This window comes from Myotis daubentonii, chromosome 5 (genome assembly GCF_963259705.1).
Source record: "Myotis daubentonii chromosome 5, mMyoDau2.1, whole genome shotgun sequence".
NCBI classification, from domain to species: Eukaryota; Metazoa; Chordata; class Mammalia; order Chiroptera; family Vespertilionidae; genus Myotis; species Myotis daubentonii.
The window spans coordinates 91,566,829-91,589,069 of record NC_081844.1 but is presented as its reverse complement, the minus strand read 5'-3'; the positions used below and the strand labels follow the sequence as shown (position 1 = coordinate 91,589,069).

The window sequence follows — 22,241 nt, the reverse complement described above, 5'->3', positions numbered from 1 at the left end:
CTTTTCTGTCCACAGAGCAGACTCCAGGGTCTCTGTTCTGGACTTGTCTCCCAACCTCACTCCCATCCTGTGGTGTGACCCTCCCCGGGGAGAACGCAGTCTGTCGGAGGAACCCTGGCCCTGGAAATGACAGTTTGCATTTCATGTTCATTGAACGCACCGTCTCAGTGTCACCAGTCCATCAGCCCACTGTTCCCAGTGAGCTGCATCTTCTCTCAAGGCTGGTCTTCCAAGATAGACCACACACACTTGGCACCTCCGCTGGGTGTGCAACAGGTGTGGGTAATGCAGTAAGGCAGCAGGTCCTGCCTCTAGGGTCACGGACTAGACCCCTTCCCCTGGGACCCTCCCAGTTATAGCACTGGAAGTCCCACGTCCTGGGAGCCCCCTCAGTCCTGGGCCAACCAGGCCATTGGCCAACCAACCCTGCACATGCATCTGTGATGTGCTGTTTCTGATGATGGGTATCTGAATTTCACCAAATAAACCTGAGCCTTTCGCCTGCCCCAGAAGGACTCAAAGGGGTTCAGTCTGTTAAAACTGAAAATAATACTATCGGTGCTTCCAGACTCTATGGGCACCTCAAATTTGCCACCTGCTTAGAGTTTTCATTGCTGCTCAGGCTCTCATTTATGCTCTCCACCCCACAATGAGAGTAGGAAAACCTAGGAGGCAGGGAGGGACAGCTCGGCCAGTCCACGGGAGAGAGCGGCTTTCCTAGGCAAGCAGGGGAGTGGATGGCGACTATTTGCTAGGTCTTTCGTTAGAAGCCTACAGCATCCTTGCAGGGAACAGTGGAACTGTGGAACCTCAGAACTAGATGTTAAAGATCAGAGTTTAATACCTGCTTCACTGAACTCAGGAAATAGGTCCGGATGGGGCATTCAGAATCAGATGTAATTCTTTAGTGCCTGCAACATGCCTGCCCCTGTGTAGCAACCCTGTGCGGGGCCCACCCCAGAGAGTTCCATGCAATTGGTCTGGGGTGGGGCCTGGGCATCAGGATTTGTTGAAGCCCCCACCCCCACCCCCACTCCCTGACTCCCAGGGGTACAGCCTTGGCTGAGAACCACGGGGTTGGACAGAGATACATTCCTGAGGAGGTGAAAATAAAGTGGGGCTGGGCTTGAAGGGAAGAGAGGAACACACAGACATGAGACACAAAGCAGAGGGTCACACAGGAAGTGCGGCCAGAGGGTTGCAGGTTGGAAGGAGAGACCTAGGAAGTGAAGCTCAGTGCTTAGATTCGGACAGACTAGGGTTTGAAACTCAGCTTAGTTGAGACCAGCAATGTCGGGTCAGTGGTTAAAACTTTTGTGAGCTTCAGATTCTTCATGTGAAAAACAGAGACTGATAACAGCACCTAATCCATTGTGGTGGTGTTCAGAGAAAGTAGATAATCCCCGCAGAGTGCTGAGTTGAATGCCTGACATAAAGATGGTTAATTATTAATATTACTAGAGGCCCAGTGCACAACATTCGTGCATTGGGGGTGGGGGGATGGGGGCATCCCTCAGCCCGGCCTGCACCCTCTCGCAGTCCGGGACCCCTCGGGGGATGTCTGCCTGCCAGTTTAGGCCCGATTCCCCCCTCCCCTCCACCCTGAGATCAGGCCTAAGCTGGCAGTAAGACATCCCCTCTTGCAGTCTGGGGCTCTCACAGTCCGGGACCCCTCACTCCTTACCGCCTGCCTGCAGCAGAGGTGGGAGAGGCTTTTGCCACTACCACTGCCACTGCGCTCACCAGCCGTGAGCCTGGCTTCTGGCTGAACAGCACTCCCCTGTGGGAGCACACTGACCACCAGGGGGCACCTCCTGCATTGAGCATCTGCCCCCTGGTGGTCAGTGCGCATCATAGAGACCGGTCATTCCGCTGTTTGGTCAATTTGCATATTATGTGTTTATTATATAGGATTATTACTAATCAATCAGATCTGGGGCATGGTCAGGGGGAGCTCACAGAGGGGAGGTGGCGTATGATTGTACCGAGACAGATAGGTACAATTTCGGATACCCAGGAGGCTGTGAGCAGGGGCCTGGGAATGAGAGGCTTCCAAGCATGATGCGGGGGGAGGGGCACTAAGGAGTCCATCTCCTGGTGCATGAGGGACTAGAGGCCAGCAGATCCCCAAGCTGGGTCCTGGGGCCAGCAGGGAGGAGAGGGATTAGGGCGTGGGTCAGGAGAGGAGAGGAGAGGATGAATGCTGGTAGCATTATGGGATTCTGCAACCCATCCCAACACTCACCTCCCCCTTTCCCCTGCCCCCCAGGGGGACAGTCCCTGCCCTGGGCAGGCTGGAGGCCACCCTTGGCCCAGATGAAGGCCCGAAGGAAGACAGTCGCCTGCCACTCCACACATGACTAGTCAGAGGGCTCGAGGGGCCGCTCAGCCACCCTCCCTCGGGTTAATGCCTAACCGGCCCAGACTCGGGGACTTGGGCGGCAATCAGCCAAGTGGATAATTACCCAGGGTGGCCTTCCCGCCGGAGTGCAGGGTGGATCGCAGTAGCTCCCCTCACACTGCAAACCTCTCATGCAGGGCTGAGGCAGCTTCGGGGAGGGGACCTGGGAGAGTCTTCCTCGAAGGGAGCTCCTCTGGGCACCTCGGGCAGCACACCGCAGCAGCCTGCTTGACACCTGTGGTCATCCCTGCTGCTAGTGACAGGTCGGCGGGGCACAGCCCACAGAGCCGCAGCAGCTCGGGAATGAACATGTCCCAAGAGCTGGGATGCAGCCAAGAGCCTCATGAACCTTAACGGTTCCACTTATCCATAGGGTCCGGCTTGAACTTCTAGGAAACCAGTCTGAGACCACAGACCCAGCTTCAGTTTCTGTCACATGGTAGAGGAAGTAGATCTGTTCTGAGTGGCCCCGGCAGTTGTGAGTCCATTTAACAAATAAGGAAACAGAGATTTTGCAAATGTAAGTCATTTGCCTTGGAACACATAATTTATACTAATAGTAATAACATGTAGAATTCTTGAGTATTAACCGGGTTCAAGGATGGCTGCTCACGAACATCAAGCAGAATTACTAACAATCAGAACTGACCTCTGGGAGAGGTAATGAGCTCCCTGTAATTAGAGGTGTGCAAGCAAAGACTCACTTATTTGCCAGGAAAGCTGCAGAGGGGCTGCAAGTCCTGAGGGAAGAGAGGGAATTAGACAGGATGGTTGCAGAGCCGATTTCAGCTCTGTGGGGCAGGAACTATTTCATTTCCCTCTAAGTCCCCAGTTCCTGGCCCAGTGCCTGGAAAAGGGGAGGTGTAGGGCCTTACCTGTGTGTGCACAAGAAACAAGCAAATGAATACATCTATAACAAAAAGAATGGCAATGAGAGAGAGAGAGAGAGAGAGAGAGAGAGAGAGAGAGAGAGAGAGAGAGAGAGAGACAGCGCTATTTTCTGTCTAATTCTTCTTCCCTTCCCTTAAAACATTGGTTCTCAACATGGGGAGCACATTGGAATATTTGGGAAGCCAGAGCAGAGAGGCAGCCTGTAAAATATGTCAAAACTAAGATGTCTTCGTTCCCAGCGCGATGCCAGGCTTTGTGCTTTGCCCTTTACGCACATCATCTGTCTCATGAATCTGCACGACCGGAGGAAGTAGAGATTCTTGTTCCCCCATTTCAGAGACAGAAGGGAAGCCAGCGCTCAGAGAGGCTGTTGTTTATGGAGGGAGTCACAGCCAATAACAGGATAAGAAGAGTTACCTTTTATGAGGGACTTTCTCTGCTACATGCTTTCCACCAACTTTATCTCGTCCAACCCCCACAACAACCTCGTGAGGTAGGAGTTACTGCCTCCATCTTTTCCAAAAAAGGAAACTGAGGCTCTGATGAAGTCACTCACCCAAGGTTACTGAGACAGGACATGGCAGTGCCAGGGTTTGGAACCAGGTGCTGGGCGGAGGGGTGACTGGTTGTCTCTCAGATCTGTAGCGTGGGGGAGGGCAGTGGCCCGAGAGCTAGCAGCCTGGGTCCTCTCCCAGTTCCGCCATGGCCTCTGTGTGTCCTGGGGCAAGCACTACCTGTCTGGGGTCTCCCTTGGTCCCTGTAAAACTGAGAAGGGAGGTGGAGATGGGCCTGATTTCTCAGCAGCTTTCCAGCCGTCATTTTCCATGACTCGATTCCCCACCGTGAGTTCTGGGCCACAACCCAGTTGGCTCCCTCCCTCCCTCTCGGTGAGACAGAGAGCTGGCAGGAGGGGATGATCCGCCTCAATTCTCCCACCTCCTTTTCCCTCCTCCTCCTGGGCTGGGACACACCTACTCCAACTTTCTCAGCAGCCTCTTCAGAGTGCAGTGCGCGCCTTCCTGCTCCCTCTCCGCACCTCTCTTCGGAGCCTGTCAGCCCCTGTTGCTAGCAAATTGCTAGCGAAAGGGGCTCCAGCCCAGCAGCCCAGCCGGGCACCCTCCCCTATCTGAAGGGCACAGGTAAGAACTGCTGGCGGATGGCAAGTTGGGGGAGGGGGTGCAAAGCAAATCCGTTCTTGTGCCTTGTCCCAGAGGAGGCGGGTATTAGGGACTCTTGGCAAGTGGGGACAGAACCAGGATGTGACCGAGGCCGGCATGGAGGGGTAGGACAGGGACACCTGGGCCTTAGATCGCCCAGGTACACTGAATGAAGCCAGAGATGTAGCAGCCTGAGTCTGGGGCCGGGGGATTGGGGCTCAGGAATGGACAAGGCTAGGACTTTGATCTCATGGAGGAACAAGGTCATATTTGCATGAATGGAAAGTTGGACTCCTGTCCCCGGAAGAATGGAATTCCCTACTTGGGCTTTCTGGGGATGAGCCTTCAGGGAGATTTGAGGGCCATGTTCTCCGTGGTCTTAGGGGAAATGCTGGGGCCAGGGAAAGGAGAGGTGCTGGCTGCTGTGTGTGTCCAGGGGGCACAGGGGCCCTATGACAGATAAAGCCACCTGGTAAGGCGGGGGGGGGGGGGGGGGACGGTTGGATAACCTGCCAGCCCTGGCTCTCCTGTGACTCTTTAGCTCACCCGGATTAGAACCTCAGCTTTCCTGGCTGTGAAATGGGGTGCTCACAGGGCTGTGAAAGGCTGTGAGTCTTCAAGGCACCAGAGGCAACACTGGGGTTGGGTGGGGGGAGTGGGGGCAGCTCTGTTCTCCCATCCTGGGGGAAGCAGGAATCCGATGCATATCTTTGGAGGCAGGAGAGCTGGAGTGGAACGCTGAGCAGAGCCACCAGGCCAGAGTTCAGCCCTCTACTGGGGAGCAGGGGGGGTGCTACCGGCCCCACCGTGGGGAACAGTGGGCTGTGCAAAGGTGTGCTGAGGGCTCGGAAGGCTGCCTCTGCCCCCAGCCACACTCTGGAGTTGGTGCCTGGGCTCAGGACTCCAGTGTTTCTGTGCCTCAGCTGGTTGCACAGATGGGAAGCTGAGCCCGGGCAGGTTGGCAGTGCCCTCCACGCAGGACAGTTCTAACAGCTATTATTACAGCTGACATGCGCTGGATGCTTTCTGTGCTGGGGGCCTGGGCCTGCACAGTCATTTGAAAAATTTGAGTTTTCAAAGCAGGCAAGGTGAAAAGAGAATTTCATTATTTGCGTCTCTGTGACTCACAGGCTCTGTGGCCTCGGACTATTTCTTTGGGCCTTTTTCCTTACTTGTAAAATAAAGGTGGTTGGATTATTAAGAGCCGGAATTAATCGATTCACCCTGACAAGCCTGTTAGGTAGGCAGAGCAGGAATGATTGCATTTTGCGGGCGAGGAACCCAAGGGGCTTAACGTCCCTAGTCAGTAGCGGCAGCTTGGGTCCCCCAGGAGCCCAGGTTACTCTCTGGCAGGAAGGAGCTGAGTGTACGATGTTGGCTAGCCCGAAGAGAGGGGCCCCTATTCCGTGAGCATCCGGGGCCTCAGTTTCCTCATCTGAAAAATGGGGGAATAACTAGAGGGAGTGAAGGTCTCTCTTGGGCTCCCCACTGATTCCATGACTCTTAGCGGCCTCCTTAGGGACTCAGGGAACCAGACCCAGAAGGACACTGATGTTCCCAGTGTGACACGTCAGCCGGGCCTGTGCTTTCTATGGGAGGGGCTGCCGGGCTGCCCCTGTTCCTGAGCTGCCTCTACACCCATCCCCTGCTCCACTCTCTGCACACTCTGCTCTGAACTCACCTCCGCCTGGAAAGTCTCCTTCCGGGTGCCGCACGACAGGCCATGGCACCGGCATTGCTGCTGGCCACGTGGGGTCAGGCGAGAGAGAATGTGGCGCAGCTTGAGAGAAAAGCAGTGTGTGCTGGGGCAACAAGGTAGGTACACTCAGGGGTCTTCCTGAGCTCCGGACGGGCCCTGCCTTTTGGATTTCTTCAGGATCGGACGGGCAGAGCCTCTGGGAGCGCCCCTGCTTCGTGGGTCCCAGCACAAGCTCAGCTAGCCCAGAACCCCAGTGCTACTATTTCTATGACTATTGGTATGAATGCTTCCATGCATAATGGGGTTCTAGACAGGCATACAAAGAAAAGTGTGGGTCCAAATCCTGGAAAGTATTCGTGTGTGACCTGGGCCACAGCTTCTCTAATGCTCAGCCTCCTCACTTGAAAAATGAGGATAATAATAGTCCTTTTCTCAGAGAACTGGTGTGAGAATTAAATGTAGTTCTCAGGGCCTTATTCACTATGTTCGCAGTCATCGGTGAAGTCATCACGGGGCTCCCCCTGCTCCCTCGGGGGTGGAGATCACCCACAGCACCCTAAAGTTCTTCCTCAGACACATCACAGTTGGAATTTTAGTTATTTGTATATTCTTTGTTTGATATTTTCTCTTCTACTAGGTGTTGCTTAGGCATGCATGTGTGTCTAGCATGCCTGGCACATACAAGAAGCTCATTGCATATCTGTTGAGAGAATGAATGAATCTTCATTTCTAAGTCATAGATGAGAACTGTCACTTACAGGGACTAAGCATTAGCCCAACCCAATCACAGATAAGAGCTGGGTGTGGAAGGGGCCCTAGAGACAATGAAATCAGACAGATGGAGACACTGAAGTCTCACCAGAGAAGGCTGGTAATTTGACTGAAGTCACACAGCAAGTGAGTGGGAAAGGCAGGCCCATTAGCCAGATCTTTTCACTTTCCTCTGCCTAATCCAGGTAATGAGATGATGCTGTTTTCTATAGGGGTGATCAGTCTTGGAGGCCAGTCAATTGTCCCCATATACTCTGGAGACAATTAGGGATTAGCAACAAGGTTAAGCTGCCCTTCAGAGGATAGGGGACATCAATCAGACCATTCCCCCAACACCCACCAACACCCCCTCACACACACACACACACACACACACACACACACACACACACACACACACACACCACTCCATACCTATTGCCAGCAAGTCTGCAGGAATCTGTAACTGTACAACTGCAAGGTCCTCAGGAGTTCCCTGAAATCTGCCTTCAAGAATAACTGGCCCCATTTTACAGATGAAACATGGATTTTGAATTTTTGCCTAAAGTCACTAGGCAGTTAGTGCTGGTGTCCTGGGTGGGTGTGTCATTTCTGGGAGCCATTTCTAAGCATACGATTTAAATGTTGGAAAGAAAACCTGATTTACTCAGCCCCTCTATGCACCTGCCACCAGGTTAGACTCACAGATAGCTGCAGCCATCTGTCACTGTCCACTACCTTTTCTTTTTGTTGTTGCTATTGTTTTCAGTGTAGAGACGAATAGACTCAGAAAAGCTAACCCACTTCCTTTCAGTCACACAGCTTCTGATTCCTCAACAAGCAATTCGTTCAATAGACACCGAGTAAGCACTTCTGAAGTGTCAGGCTCCCAAAGATGCACATTTGGTGGAGGCAGGCCCGTAGTAGGTGGTTAAAATGCCTTGAGGTAGGGGGTAAAATAGAGGCAAACTCAGGCTGGCATGGGGGCCCAGCGGAGTGAGTGAGCCCAGTTATAGAATCAAGGGAGGCTTCTGGGAGGAGCTGTCACTGACCACCCGTTTTGAAAGCCGAATAAGGCTTAAATAAGGAAAAGGCAATTCAGAAAGAGAAAGTAGCATGTGCAAAGGCACAGTGGTTCAGAGGTAGCGGCAGGTGTGTGCAGGAACTATCAGCCAAGCAGGGCCAGGTCATCATAGGCCTCGTGTGCCGGGCCAAGAAGTGTGGTTTAAAAAAAAAAAAAGTAATTTCTATGTAATTTTTTATTAATGGGAAATTTTAGAAATATACAAACGTAAGCAGGATAGTATTAAAAAAAAAAAAAAACCATCACCAGTGTCAACAATTACGCTTTCTCTCTCTCCCCACTGATCCTTGCCTCACCAGATTATTTTGAAGCATGTCCCAGATATCTCATTGCATCTGGAAATATTTCCATGTATAGCTCTAAAACATAAGGATTTCATAAAATCATCATAGGAGCATGGCTTTTATTTTGTAAATATTGGAGGACCGTGTTGAAGGAGTTACGGCAAAGAGTACCTTGGCTGGGTGTACGTGGCTATGAGTGGAGCATGCATTTAAAGAGAGGGGTTGGAATAGAAGTTTAAGATGTCCTGTCTCCCCTTGGCCAGTTACAGAGCCTGATATTCTACCATTACCCATTGATTATCAAATTATTTCCTAAAATCCATCTCGTTTTGAAAGAGGTGATGCCTTCCAGTTTGGAGCCTGCAGGAGAGAGAAACCCCTCCCTGCCCCCTCCTTGCCCCCTCCCTGCCCCCTCCCTGCCCCCTCCCTGCCCCCTCCCTGCTGAGTCTTCTTCCATTCCTGAGACTGGTGTGGCCCCTGCAAGGAGGAGGTGGGGACAGTGAGGTGGCAGGGCAGCTGTCTATCCCATGGCTGGGAGCCCACACTGGAGAGTTCTCCAGTTCCCAGTTCCCGTTCAGCTCCAGTGCCCACAGTAGTTGGCCTCAGAGTAAGCTGAGCAGGACTATACATGCCAGCTGTGGGGTAACGCCAGCGTGTGTGTGCGTGTTGGCCTGTGTGTGCTCACATGTCCCAGGTCAGAGCTGCTCGCTGTCTACCCCTGCAGCATCCCCTTCCCTCTGGGGTCCTCCCAGCAAATGCATGGCTAGATGGCACAGAATGCGTCCTTTAGACATTTAGAAGTTCAGCCCTGGGAAGGGGCAGAGCTAATATTAGTAGGCTCCATGGTTGGGTGCATGAGCTCTGGAGCCAGGGGTCAGCGGTCCTGTCCTGACTGTGACTTTGGGCCCATCCTTCCACCTCCCTGAGGGGTAGGGGTGCAGCGTGCTCTTCACCTCACAGGGCATGTAAAGCCGATAGTCACCACGCATTAAGAGCTCACCAAATGTTAGCTACTTTACAGATTTGGGCGCTCCTGAAATCTTGGGACTGACTCAGAAATCATAGGCTCTTGGGAAATTTAAATCCCAGAATCTCAAACTCTTGGAAGGGGACAATGAGAAGGCCCCTACTGGATTCCTAGTACAGCTCTCTACTCTGTGCAAGGACTCCTTGTACAGTGTCTCAGACAAGTGGTCAACCTTGATTTTTTTTTTCTTTTTGTAAATATTCCAAACCAGAGTGCATCTGTTTAAGTTACAGCGTGATGGATGTTTACCAAGTGAACAAAAACAATGGCCTCGCCAGCCCCCAAGAGCCCTCCTGGGATCCCTTGTCAGTCACCACCCCACCCCAAGTGTAGCTATTGCCCAGCCAGCCCGGCTGTTCCCAAAAACCTTCCTGTGGGGCGTGTCCCCTCGCTAGGAGAACTCTGATGACTGCAGAGGCTCAGTGAGTTAGTTAATTTGGAAGTTGCTACATTAAACTTCACCTTTAAATTGTTTTGTTTTCACTGTCATATTTCAGGGGTAGCCTCGTTAAGAGCTGAGCCTCCCAATGCCTAGGACTGTTATAAAAAATACTGGTTTCTCAGACCTATCCTAAGTCTACAAAATTGAAATGTGGGGTCTGGGGTGGGGTCAGGGAACCTGTATTTCTGCAAGTTCCACGGGAACTCCAGGTGAGATCCAACTGGGTTTGGGAGCCACTGGGCTAGTGGTTCAGGGCTCAGACTCAATTCAGACAGACTGTTCCAATCCATGCCCAACTCCCACCGGCCATTGACCTGGGACAAGGCATTGCGACTTTCTGACTCTCAGTTTTGTTGTTATTTTCATTTGTGAAACGGGGATGAGATAATAGTACCTACTTCCTTGGGTCCATCCACAGAGAAGGTGCTCTCAAAGTGGCAGGTGCTACAACCAGCATGGCTATTGCTGGGAACAGCACATATGGAAGGGTGGGATCTGGAAGTTGAGCCTGGTGTTTGAGTCCTGACAGGGCGACTTGCTTAGCAGTATGACCTTGGACAAGTCTTCTGACCCCTGCCTCTGGGTCTCAGCTTCCCCATCTATAAGATGAGAATACTCCTTGCTCCCCTTATAGGGTCTCTGAGGGGATCAAACAAGAAAATGGACCAGAAAACTGCTCTTAGGACAGAAAAATGCTGCATGCAGTGAACCCCAATGACCAGGAACTCAGCGGAACCTGGGAACCTAGTGGAAGTGGGCCTGCCACGGTGCTTGCGGTTCTGCAGAGGGCGGGCCCGGTGGGGGTGGGGACAGGGAACTGCTGAGGCTTCGGTTTTCCACAGCCCTGGTGTGCCCTGGCACGCCTCCGCGCTTCTTGGTTTTTGAGAACTGTCTCCTTCCTGGTTCCTGGGGCAGAAAGAGTCCAAGATCCCATAGCTATGAAATCCTGTGCAATCTGCCTGTCAGATGCTTTTATTATTTCAATGTCTTCCCTCTTTTTACAAGTCTTCTTTGAAGTCCTCTACTAGCACTTTTAGGAAACATTCTAATCAAGTATAATATGCATACAGGAAAGTGCGCAAATCCTGTGTCCTTACTTGCTCAATGAACTTTCCAGAAACTAACCAGCTTCCAGATAAAGAATCAGAACATTACCACCATTCCCTACACCTCCTTTGTGCAACCCCCTTCCAGTCACCACCTGCCCCACTAAGGGTAACTTTATTCTAACGTAATCCATAGCTTTTGCCTGTATTTAAACTGTATATAGTTGGGATAGCACAGTATGTATTCTTTGTATATGTGCCTGCTTTCACCCACATTATGTGAGTGTGATGCATCTATATTGCTGCCCAGAGCAATGCCTGTTATAAGGAGTGCTGCTCTGAACGTTCTCGTGCAAATCTTTTGGTGAATGTAGTAGGTACACACTTCCGTTGTGTGTTTAACTAGGAGTGGAATTGCTGGGTCACAAGGTATGTGGATGTGGACGGATCCCTTTTATTTTCTGGTTCAGTTCTATTCACTGCAAGTAGAACATGGTTCCTGGGGCTGGTGTCTATCTGGGAAGAGAAACAGCTGCCTCTGGGGTTTGAGATGCTGATGAACAGGGAGATTTTCAGACTCAGAGATTTCCAGGTGAAAGTCAAGTGCAAGAATCAGATCTACTTCTTTCCCTCTCCTGCATTCTTCTATTTGACCTAGAGATGACCTTGAGTCTGCTTTGCCTGAGGGCTAATGTTCCCCTAGGAGCGGTTAGTGGACCACCTACAGGGAAACGTGCACCCGAACCCACAGTGGCCCTACGAAATCATACATCAGACTTCTCCAGGACGCCGCCGTGATTTTTAACACACTGACTTTTGAGAAACACTTCTCTAGCCTATAAACGCCATGAAAATTGTGTTTTTTTCTTAACTTCCCACCCCCTCTCCACTGGGGCCTAGGGGAGTACCACATATGGGTCTGAGGTAGGCATGGTAGAAGGTAAGATCACAGAGAAAGAGATTCCCCTTTTCAGCGGATCCCAAACACCAGACGCACCAGGAACTTGTTAAACATCTATTCCTGAGCCCCGCCCCCGAGGATTTTAATTCAGTAGATCTGGGGTGGGGCTGGGAATATGTCTTTTGAAGCCCCACCCCCACGCCCTAGGGGATTCCCAATGGTGGGAACCGCTGGTTCAGGTCAATGGCCAGCCCTGTGGGTGAGAACATAGCTTGGCTGAATTCTGTGTCTGCCTGTGGCTGGTGGAGCAGTTACCCTGGGTAAGAGGAATCGTGAGGACAGAGCCCAGGGGGCTTAAACGTGGACTTGGGTCTGGGCCTGGAGCTCACCATTCAAGGTTTGTTTGCATCTCATTAGTATGCACCTTGATGCTCCCAAATCAGCCCTAACCCCTCTAGTGCCTCTGGCCCTCAGTCAGGTTGGGCCTGCAAAACGGCAAGCCCGGGTGCCTCAGACAGTCGAATTGCCTGCCTTGCCCCACAGATACTAGCCGCTCCCACCTGCCCGGGCCTGCCCGCCTGCCGGCTTTGTGCCCCTAAACTGTTCTGCTCAGAGGGGATTGGCCTTGGATTGACAGCCAGGCAGCTGGGCCAGGCCAGACCAGAGGGAACGGGATCCAGAGGGAGGACTAGAGATGAAGTCTTTGCTGAAATGCTGTGTTTGCTGATGTTGGAGGACCCATCATTATAGGATCCTGTTGTGGGGGAGGGATCATATACCCCTCCCTCCTCCCAAGCCCTCTCTCTAACCTGAGGACACAGGAGGCGGGTGAGGAACTGTTAGACACACAGGTGATCTGAGTTTTAATCCTTGCTGGGCCACATGTTGGCTGTGTGAACTTGGAGGTTAGGTAACCTCTCTGAGACTCATTTATCCCCCAAATGAGCATAATTATAGGGTTGCTGTAAGCTAGCTTACAAGTGATAATGTGTGCCAAGCGCTTACCGCAGGCCCTGGCACATAGTAAATGTTCAATAAAGGCCAGCTGTGACCAGTGCCTGTGCCTCTGTGAGCCCTTCATAGTCCCCAAACCTCGCCTTCTTCAGGGCACCATTGACAATAGCTCCATGGCGGGTTACTCAGTAAGACAGGAGAGCAGGGACTGGTCCCAGTGCCCAGGGGTCTCCCAGTTGGTCCCCTGCTGGGCCCTCTGATATGTTACTGAGGCCTCCTGGCACCAAAGGAGTAGGGCCTCCAATCCCTGCCCCTTCCTCAGCACAACAGTTACCGCTGAGGGCTCACAGGCTGGGCCTTGTGCCCACTGTCATCTTAACGGATCCTCACAGCAGCCCGATGATTACCTTCCTCAGTTTATATGTCAGAGACTGAGGCTCAGGGTCAACGATTTGCTCAAGGCCAAGCCCAGCAATGGGCCAAGACAGGACTCAAGTACAGACGGCCTTCCTCCAGAGTGTGAGCGGGTGGCCACCGTGCTATGTGGCCCCTGTCGTCTTGCACAGCTCTCATCTGGCTCTTATCGTGACCTCCCCACCTCCGGGGTGCCTGAGTTACAGGCTGGCCTGGCTGGGGTGGCCGTGGGTGGCTGATGGTCTCAGGCACAAGGAACTAGCAGAGGCTTTGGTCCCAGCAGCTTCTCAGCTAAGAGGAGCAGGTTCACCTCACGGGTGGCCACAGGGCCAGCGAGCTCCCTGGGAAGGAAGTGTGTTTTGTCCTGGATAGAGAGGGGACTATGCTGAATGGCTTCCTTTTACAAATCACGTTAAGATGAGGCCCAGAGCGGTCACCCCGGCAGCAGAATAAAAAGACCAGGAAACCCATGTTGTTGCAGGGTGTGCACGCCATTCTCTACCTCCTGTTTTTTCACTGCCCACCCTCTTCTCCCCACTTCATGCCCATGACCTGCCCCTCAGACTCGGGATGAGGTCACGTCTGTGACCTCTCTGCACCCACAGTGTGACAGGAATAGCAATTATTTTAATGCTACATAAGCTGTGGCTTGAGCTTTATTACAAATTGTTTAAAGGAGAGAAGGAATGTCACAAAACCCCACAGGTAGGGGTGTGTGTATGTGTGTGTGTGTGTGTGTGTGTAGAAGGGTGCTCCTGCAAGGGGCATGGGGTGGGGGTGGGGGGATCAGTACACATATAGACATACAGAGAATAGTTCCCTCATTCCACACATTTTTTGAAAACCTATTGTAATAGTTAATAACATTACTATAATTATTACAATAGCAATAGTAGTAACTAATAATAGTAATAACATTAACGATGTTTTGTGTTCCTGGCACAATGCTAAATGCTTTCCATGCATAAACTCACTAACTCCTCCAGTGAGGTAAGCATTGCTAGCCTCACTTCACACATGGGGAAACTGAGGCCAAGACAGTGGAAGCAAGGCCCTTAGATAAAAGCAGAGACAAGATTGAGGGCAGGTCTGACCCCGAAGCCTGGCTCCTTCCCATCCACCCTGGCTAATGAGTAGAAGGACCATGGAATTGTGGGCTCCCAAGGAGCCCCCAGGTTGGGAGAGGAGCTGGGTAGGGGGAAGCGGGCCCGTGCAGAGCCATGAGGATGGGAAGCCTGGGTTCCCATTCCAGTGATCCTGGGAGTCCATCTCTACCACCACTTCCCTCTCTCCTCTGTTCCTCACTAATCATCATGTAAATCCTGCAGTGGGCCCCACCTCACTGCAAGTCTTTTCTTTACCTGAAAGGACCTGGGCCACCTCCCTGATTTCCCTCCTTGCTCCTTTCTAGTCTGTCTGCATGACCTCCTTTTCCTGCCTCAGGGCCTCTGCGCTGCCTGTTTCTTCTCCCTGGAATTCTTTCTCAAGAGGGCTTTGTGGCTCTTTCCCTGCTCAGATGTCACCTTGTCAGGTGGGACTCCCCGACCACCCTTTCCAAAACAGTATTTCCCACACATCACTCTTTAACCTTGCCCTGCATAATTTTTCTTCATCTCACTTTTCACACCTGATATAGTGATACAGTGTATACTTTTTATTCTCTCTCTCTCTCTCTCCCTCTCCCTCCCCCCGCCTCCTCCCCCAGAATACAATCCCTACAGGAGCAGGAACCTCATCTGTCTTGCTCTCTGTTCTAGAATGCCTGTCACAGGGCAAGCCCTCCATTAAAAAAGTCCTGAATAAATTCACAAATGACTTTGGTATCGGAGGCCCAATAACAAAATGCTTCTCATCATCTCCCTCCTACTTTATCCCTTTTCTTCCCCAAAGCCCAGGCCCCTGGAAGCTCTCTGTTTCCTTCAAATGTCCATCTCCCAGGGTCACATTGTGGCTTTTGAGGGTCCTAGGCATTTTAACCTTTGCAGGTCCCTTCCTCCATGAAAAACAATATTAGAAATGTTTCCTGATGACATTAGTATAAGGGTGAATATCCTATCTAATAAAAGAGAAACATGGTAATTGGCGTACGACCGATACCCTTTTCATTGGCTAATCAGCGAGATATGCAAATTAACTGTCAGCCAAGATGGCAGCCGGCAGCCAGGCAGCTTGAAACTAACATGAGGCTTGGTTGCCTCAGTGAGGGAGGAAACCAACGTTCCCCGCCTGCCGCTGCCTCTGAGCTGGCAGTTTAAGAAACATTGTAACGAATACGCCCAACTTCAGCCAGCAGATTCGCAACATTGTAAGCAAAGGCCAGAAACCTACTTTCAGCCGGAGGCCTAAGAGCTGGAGCCAAGCCTCAAGCTAAAGCTGGCCCAGAATTAAAAAAAAAAAAAAAAAAAAAAAAAAGGAAAAAAGGAGCGTTTGGGAGTTCAGTCACCCCCAGCCTGAAAACAGCCCTCAGCTCCTCACCCAGACTGGCCAGGCACCCCAGTGGGGACCCCCACCCTGATCCAGGACACCCTTCAGGGCAAACCAGCCGGCCCCACCCGTGCACCAGGCCTCTACCCTATATAGTAAAAGGGTAATATGCCTCCCAGCACTGGGATCAGCGGAGCCGTGAGGCCTCCCGGCACTGGGATCAGCGTGACAGGGGGCAGCGCCCAAACCCCCTGATCGCCCTGCGGCTCTGTGTGTGACAGGGGGTGGGGCCACAACCTCCCTATCCACCCTGCTCTGTGCCTGATAGGGGGGAGCTCCCCCCCCCCCACGGGCCCTGCTCTGTGTGTGACGGGGTAGAGCCATAACCTCCCCATCAGCCCTGCCCTGAGTGTGAGAGTGGCGGCGCCCCAACCCCCTGATCCGCCCTGCTCTGTGGGTGATAGAGGGCAGCACCCCAACCCCCTGATGGGCCCTGCTCTGTGCGTGACAGGGTACAGAGCCCCAACCCCCCTGATGGGCCCTGCTCTGTGTGTGACAGGGGGTTGCTCCACAACCTCCCCATCGACCCTGCCTTGAGTGTGACAGGGGGCAGCGCCCCAACTCCTCAATCAGCCCTGCTCTGAGCCCGACCAGGGGCTGCACTTAGGGATTGGGCCTGCCCTCTGCCACCCAGGAGCAAGCCTAAGCCAGCAGGTCGTTATCTCCCGAGGGGTCCCAGACTGCTAGAGGGCACAGGCCAGGCTGAGGGACCCCCCCTTCCCCCCTGAGTGCACAAATTTTTGTGCACCGGGCCTCTAGTATTATTATATATAAAAACATTTTCTTCAACCAAATTGTTTGTTTTCTTTCTTCTGAATTTAGGAGACATTTTCATGGGCCCTCAAAGTACTGTGGGCCCTGGGGGTGCCTGCGGGATAGGGGGCCTGACTCCGCCTCCGCGCCTGTGCACGCTCGCCTCCTGTGCCGGGCTCGCTAGAGCCGTGCTGGCCATGTGGTAGCCACTAGTCGCATCTGGCTATGTGAGTCCAAATGCAATGCGATTACAAACTCACTTCCTCAGGTGTACCAGCCATGCTTCAAATTCTGGACAGCCCTCCGTGGCCAGTGCCTCCCACCTGGACAGCTGAGCACTAGAACACGGCCATCACTGCCAAGGGCTGTTGGAGATGCTGCTCTAGGGGTTCGCTCCAGCCCCGCCCGCCTTCTGAGTCTCTCTTCTGGGAACATGGGTTCAGTGACAATGAATGTTGGTACAGTAAGACTTGTACTGAGTGTATTCCAGCCCTGGGGGAACCTGGGCAGAACCTTCAAATGATCAGAGCCTCAGTTTCTCATTTACAAAACAAGAGCAACGATAAGCGTCATAATAGGATGACGTTGGTCCAGGACACGTGTGCTGAGTGTACCCCAGTCCTGGGAATTTGCCATGCGCTGACTCATTCAGCCTTCTCAACCACTCCATGAGATCAGGTGCTGTTATCCTGTCTCTTTTTCTGGGACCAGAAATGTTACACCACTGCCCACGGTCACACAGCTGGTGCGTGGTAGAGCTGGGATTTGAAATGAGGTCTATCTGACCCCAGAGTCCACTTTCTTCCTATTCCTTCTATCCAGGACTGTGCCTTCTATTCAAAGGCCAAGTGAGATAATCCATGAAGACTTCTTTTGAAAACGTATAGACTACCATACTGATATAGGACAGTATAACTTTTTTTGTCACCAATAATGATAATTGGAATGCTGATAAAGAAGGGGACCCCCAGTCCCAGCTCCCTTTCGCCCATGCCTAGGCGAGCACTTCCTTTTCTTTTCCCTCTAATTCCAGGCTGTGCAGGCCTGGCTCTTACAGACTCGCTCCTAAGGCAGCCTCTCCAGCTGCTGGTGGTGTGGCTGCCATGTATCAAGCCATTATTGGGCTTGATAAAGTGTATTCTGTGTCTTTCCTCCCTGTGCTCTCACCTATCATATGCCTTCCCTGCAGCCCCGGGAAGAAGGTAGGAGTGGCTATTAGCTCCACTTTACAGACAGGGAAACTGAGGCTCAGAAGAGGCTCTGTGGCCTTCCCGAGGTCACACGACCCATCACGGACTCAAGGCATGACTCTTTTCCAGTTCATATCCAGCTCTTTGACTTGTTTTGTTACATGAGAACCTAGCAGTGGCTGCTGCCTACAAACCAACAAATGACCCCAGTGTTCACCCAAGTTTCTTGGAGGGAAATCAAGTCCTCCCGTTCACAGTGAAGTCCAGTCGGCCTAAACCAATAAAGCTGGTGTTCAAACCCGGTCCACAGCAGACTGGGAGTCTTCAATGGGAAACTCTCCCTTTTGATCTGATGTCAGATTACTCTTCCCAGCATGTGGTTCTGTTCTGATCCTGCTTCTTCTCAAAAACCACCAATGGCTCCCTACTTCTAATGGGGAAATTTCATTTCAGTAGCTAAAGACTTCTATCTAGCAGCTACCTGGAATGTCACCATTCTATCACTTACGATTTAAATTCTGGTTCAATGGCACAATCCTTCCCAATCCCTCACCATCACTACCACCATTGCTACTTTTAAGCTTTTCTAACAAACTGAATATGTTTAGGATTCTTTCTTGACAGTCACAAAAGCCAGCCCTAACACTGGATGCCTGAGGCAGATGCAGTGGCGGGAGGAGAGCAGGGTCAGAAAATATGTACCGAGGTACCCAGGTCCACGGTCATTTTACCTTTAGATGTGGGGAGGGTAGAGTGTGAACATTCTCCAATCCAGAGGAATGAATCCAGTGGCTCTTTACTTCACGAAAAGCTCTCCAAACTTTAAAAAATATCTTATCACCCTGGCCGGTTTGGATCAGTGGTTACAGCATTGGCCCGCATACTGAAGGGTCCGCGTTTGATTCTGGTCAAGGGCACCCACCTCGGTTGGAGGCTCCTCCCCAGGCCCGGGCCCTGGTTGAGGCCACCAATCCATGTGCCTCCCTCACACTGATGTTTCTCTTTGTCTCTACCCTTCCCTTCCATTCTCTCTAAAAATCAATGGAAAAAACATCCTCAGGTAAGGATTAACAAAAAATAAAAATAAAATAAAAAATCTTATCTCATGCTTCTCCCAGAGCACCCAGGTTTAGGAAATGTGTCTGTCTTTTCAGTTCAGCCACCGCCTTCCTGGGTGGCCTTGGGTGTGTCATGCAAATCTCAGTTTTCCTTATCTTAGATATGGGAGTACAAGGGCAGAGGTGTTTCCCAGGAGTAATGTGTGGGTTATTAATTATCATCTGTGTCATGGCTAAGAAAAGGTACGGTGTTGGGCCACGAGAGAGAATGCCGTCGCCGAGCTGTGCCTGGGTACTTCTGGGAGTGACAGGAGGAATTTCATCCTCAGAAACTAAGCCTGTTGTTTTGAACAAATCCGGAAGAAGCTTCTTTAATTCAGTTTGGTTGGGTTTCGAATTCCTCCAAGTACATGTGGTTCCTCGTGGAGGGATAGAATTAGCCGGAGTCATAGACTTCTAGAACCAAAATGCCTGAGCGACTGCACGGGGACCAACCCTTACGAACACCGACCATAGAGCATTAGAATCTTAGCATATCCAATCGCACGTCTTAGAACCCTCCATGACGGGACACGGAATGTTAGACTAGCAGGGCCCCAGCTTCTCAGATGGAGGGGGCTCTCACAGGCCTTTACTCCAGGTTTTTAACCTGTGCTTCCCAGGGGGTGCGCACCAGGGGGATGAAGGTCTAGCCTGAGGGCAGAGGCCTCCAGCCCTGCTTCTAATAGTGCAGCTCTGCTTTGATCTCTTTATAGATTGTGTACAATTTCATGAGGGGAAAAAAAGACTCTGCCTCTGAAAGCAATAGGAGGGTTTCAAGACACTGATCCATCCCAGCCACTCCCTAACACACACATGTCATCACAGATGAGGAAAGAGGGCCTTGGTGATGAACTTGACCAAGGCTACACAGGGAAGAGTGACCTTAGATCTAGGTCTCCCCACAGCCAGGTCAGCTTACTGGCCTGATTGAACAACCCTGATCCACAGCCACAGGAAATCCCTTCTCTGCCTTTGAGAACCCAGTTAGGGTCTAACAGAGACCATAGGCTCGCACAGGCCAAAGACCTATACCTGCATAAGATCGAAGGCACTTTGGAGCCCTTCTCATCTTCCCCAAGGGCCACCTAGACTCTGCTTGGATGACCCCAGGCAAGGGGAGCTCTCCACATTCTGAGAGGACTCGTTCCAAGATTGCACCTGAGATCACTAACCAAGAAAACAGGGAAGGTCTCAGAGCCCTGCTCCTCGGAGCTCTGCTCAGACTCTCATCAATGACTTGGGTTAAGACATGGATGTTACAACCGCCAAGTTTCTGAATATCAGAATCGAGATTCTGAGGAGCGGGAGCAGTGGGCTGAAACACAGAGTGAAATTAATCAGGGTCTCACTAAAGCCCTACAGCAGTTACCTGCAAAAACCAGCCTGCACAGAAACAGAGAGGGGGTGACTTGATAATACGCCTGACAGTTTTCATTACCCACAAACTCAACAGCCAATAGTATGAGCCAGCTGGCTAGAAAGTAACAGTACTTTGTATTTGTTGAAAACCATGTTGCATACTATGTTTAGCTTTTGTGTACATTAACTAATGTCCTTATCAAAATGGTATTATGAAGAAGGGAAATTTAGGATCTGAGAAGGTAGCCATTTGCCCAAGGCCACACAGCCAGAACCTGTGTGTTGTGAACCACCTTCTGCTGTCTTCCCATCTTTGAAATGGGGTTGGAAGTGACAAGGAGGCAGAGTTTGAGTCACGCATATCCTAAAAGGGTCCATTCATGAACCCCCACCTGCACTTGCTCACACCTGTGCACACACAAGCCCCACCCTATCAATTTATTTACTCACATCATACTCATTCTGTCAAGTAGGCATGTACAACTAATGAACCCACAAAAATTATTCAAAATTTGCCCCCTAAGTGTGTGTGCCTCTTGCAAACGTGCACATTCACCCACATGCAGATCTCTCTCCGGGCCTGGGGAGCCAAAAGCGTGAGGCCCCACCCCAGACAAGCGCCTGCTCGCAGCTTCCCAGAACAGCCTGTGGCAGGGCCAGCAAGCTCAGACTCGACCAGCGACCAGCGACCAGCGGCTTCCTGCTCTGCCAGGGTGCAGGCTGGTCCTTCCCAGAGGGTTCAGGGGCCCCCACCCTCACCCCAAACAGATTCACTGAGTGCTTTCCTATGGGCCAGGCACTGTGCTAAGCACATCCAAGTGCATGGCCTTATTCGGTCTTCATAAACCCCATGAATAGTCCCATCTTACAGCTGAGAAAACTAAGGTTCAGAGATGTTGAGCAACTTACCCGATGTGATGCCGTTAGCAAGAGCCCAAACAGTTACATTCATGTGACTACAGCTTCTCTTTCTGGCAGCATGGTTGGGAGGAAAGAACCTGGCTTTAGTTCTCACCATGTGACCTTGGGCAAGTCCCTTTCTTTTTTTTTTTTAAAAAAAAATATTTTTATTGATTTCAGAGAGGAAGGGAGAAGGCGAGGGAGATAGAAATATCAATGATGAGAGAGAATCATTGCTCGGCTGCCTCCTGCATGCCCTCCACTGGGGTCTGAGCCCACAACCTGGGCATGTGCCCTGACCAGGAATCAAATTGTGACCTCCTGGCTTATAGGTTGACGCCCAACCTCTGAGCCACACCAGCTGGACCTTTTCCTTCTTTCTTTCTTTCTTTCTTTCTTTCTTTCTTTCTTTCTTTCTTTCTTTCTTTCTTTCCTTCTTCCTTCCTTCCTTCCTTCCTTCCTTCCTTCCTTCCTTCCTTCCTTCCTTTTCTTTCTTTCTTTCTTTCTTTCTTTCTTTCTTTCTTTCTTTCTTTCTTTCTTTCTTTCTTTCTTTTAAAAATATATTTCTTTATTGATTTCAGAGAGGAAGGAAGAGGGAGAGAGAGATAGAAACATCAATGATGAGAGAGAATCACTGATCAGCTGCCTCCTGCACGCCCCCTACTGGGGATCAAGCCCGCAATCCAGGTATGTGCCCTTGGCCGGAATCAAACCTGGGACCCCTCAGTCCGCAGGCTGACGCTCTATCCACTGAGCCAAACAGGCCAGGGCCGGACCCTTTCTTTCTTGAGGACTATTTTCCAGCTTCAAAAAGTAAGAGATGCTTGTTAAAGGTTCTTTCCGCTTTCATTCTGTCATTGCTTTTCCTAAGTCCAAATAGTTCAATTTTTCAACTAGTTCTTATACACCAGGCACTGAGCTAGGCACTGGGAATTCATTCATGAGTAAGATACACAAAGCTCCTGTCTTCGTGGAGCCCAATGTCTAGTGCAAGAGACAGTCATTAAACAAATAAGCAAGAACATACTGTGTGGTGATAACTGCCCTGGAGAAAACGGAGTGATGTGATAAAGAAGGGAAGGACACTGCATCAAACGGAGGGTTAGGAGGTGACATCTGAGCTGAGAACTGGGTAACAAGAAGGAGCCAGCCATGTGAGAATCTCAAGGAGAGGGACACAGCAAGTGCAAAGGCCCTGAGGCAGATCCCAGTTTGGTATGCCTGCGGAGGAGAAAGGGCCCGTGTGGCTGCAGCTTGGTGAGCAATCACTGGAGAAGAAGGTAGGGCCCAGATAGTATGAGGCCATCCTGGATATAGTAAGGAGTTTGGATTTTAACTGAAATACTATGGGAAGCTACTGGAAAATTTTAAGCAGGAAGGTGATACAAATTGACTTATGTTTTCA

The 22,241-nt window shown here is 51.2% G+C and overlaps 1 protein-coding gene across 2 annotated transcripts in view; it reads left to right on the top strand.

Moving 5' to 3' along the window:
* Nucleotides 1-4,265: 4,265 nt before the first annotated feature.
* FAT2 (FAT atypical cadherin 2) overlaps nt 4,266-22,241 on the top strand; it is a 73,765-nt gene continuing 55,789 nt past the window's right edge. Inside the window, exon 1 of one of the 2 annotated variants that reach the window (XM_059698949.1) lies at nt 4,266-4,431. The gene's annotated coding sequence lies outside the window, so the exon portion shown is untranslated. The remainder of the gene's footprint in view (nt 4,432-22,241) is intronic. The other variant, XM_059698948.1, reaches the window with a different exon arrangement.